The 1,935-nt window shown below is 39.7% G+C and overlaps 1 non-coding gene across 1 annotated transcript; it reads left to right on the forward strand.

Annotated features, from left to right (window-relative positions):
* Window positions 1-707: 707 nt before the first annotated feature.
* LOC129034307 (U6 spliceosomal RNA) lies at window positions 708-815 on the forward strand. The gene has a single exon (XR_008501812.1). It is a non-coding gene; the product is annotated as a U6 spliceosomal RNA (small nuclear RNA).
* The last annotated feature ends 1,120 nt before the right edge of the window (window positions 816-1,935 follow it).

Genomic DNA, 1,935 nt, shown 5'->3' on the forward strand with positions numbered 1-1,935 from the left:
TCTTAGTGGCTGCTCTAGAGATTACAACATGAATCTTAACTTATTGCCATCTACTTCAGATTAATACAACCTAATTCTAATAAAATATACAAACTTTGCTCCAGCATAATAGCTTCATTTCCTTCTCCTTGTGTGTGTTCAAATTACTGTTTTATCTTTCTTTCAAAGAGATTAAGAGACTATATAAAATATATATAAAAGAAATATATATTTGTAAAGTTTCCTATATTAGTGTATATATCACTTCTGGTGCTTTATATTTCTTCTGTGGATTCAAGTTATGTCTAGTGTCCTGCCCTTTCAACCTGAAGGATTCCTTTAGTATTTATTGACAGTCGGTTCTGCTAACAACAAATTCTCTCAACCTTTGTTTATTTTGAAATGTCTTTATTGCCTTTATTTTTGAAGGGTAGTTTTCCTGGATATAAATTCTTAGATATACAGTGGGGTATTTTTTCTTTTCTTTTAGCACTCTGACTATGCCATCCTGCTGCCTTCTGGCTGCCATTGTTTCACATGAGATGCCAGCCATCAATCACATTGGTGTTCCCATGTTTGTAATAAGTCACTTTTTTCTTGCTATTCTTCAGTTTTTCTGCCTTTCACTTTCAAGAGTTTGGCTGTACTGTGTTCAGATGACAATCTTGTCTTTATTCTATTTGGGTTTTGTTAACTGGTTACATGTGAGTTTTTAAAATCAAATTTGGGTGCTCACTTCAGTAGCACATATACTAAAATTTGGGATGATACAGGGAAGATTAGCATGGCCCCTATGCAAGCATGACACACAAATTTGTGAAGTGTTCCATATTTTTGAAGCCATAAAAAAAATCTTCCAGTCAAGAAAAGCCCAGGACCTGATGGTTTCACTTCTAAATTTTACCAAAGGTTTAAAGAAGAATTAATAGCTATCCTACTCAAACTATTCCAAAAAATAGAGGAGGAAGGAATACTTCCAAACTCAATCTAAGAGGCCAGTACTACACTGATACAAAACCAAAGACACATCAAAAAAATGCAAACTAGCTGTGCACGGTGGCTCACAGTGGCTCACATCTGTAATCTCAGCACTTTGGGAGGCTGAGGCAGGTGGATCACCTGAGGTCAGGAGTTCGAGACCAGCCTGGCCAACATGGTGAAACCCCATCTCTACTAAAAATACAAAAAAATTAACCAGGCATGGTGTCATGGGCCTGTAATCCCAACTATTCGGGAGGCTGAGGCAGGAGAATCCTTGAACCTGGGAGGCAGAGGTTGCAGTGAGCCAAGATTGCGCCAGTGCACTCCAGCCTAGGCGACAGAGTGAGACTACATCTCAAAAAACAACAACAACAACAATAACAACAACAACGACGATGACGAAGACTACAGGCCAATATCTCTGATGAATATTGATGCAAAAATCCTCAACAAAATACTAGCGAACTAAATTCAGTGATATGTTAGAAAGATCATTCATCAAGACCAAGTGGGATTTATCCCTGGGATGCAAATGTGGTTCAAAATGCTCAAATCAATCAATCTGATACATTATATCAAGAAAATGAAGGACAAAAACCATGTGATGATTTCAATTGATGCTGAAAAGCCATTTGATAAAAATTCAACATCCCTTCCTGATAAAAACTCTCAAAAGGCTGGGCACGGTGGCTCACACCTGTAATCCCAGCACTTTGGGAGGCCAAGGCGGGTGGATCAAGAGGTCAGGAGATCAAGACTGTCCTGGTTAACACGGTGAATCCCCGTCTCTACTAAAAATACAAAAACAAAATTAGCCGGGCATGGTGTCGGGCACCTGTAGTCCCAGCTACTTGGGAGGCTGAAGCAGGAGAATGGCGTGAACCCGGGAGGCAGAGCTTGCAGTGAGCTGAGATGGCGTCACTGCTCTCCAGCCTGGGTGACAGAGCGAGACTCCATCTCAAAAAAAAAAAAGAA

Source organism: Pongo pygmaeus, chromosome 2 (assembly GCF_028885625.2).
Source record: "Pongo pygmaeus isolate AG05252 chromosome 2, NHGRI_mPonPyg2-v2.0_pri, whole genome shotgun sequence".
Classification (NCBI taxonomy): Eukaryota; Metazoa; Chordata; class Mammalia; order Primates; family Hominidae; genus Pongo; species Pongo pygmaeus.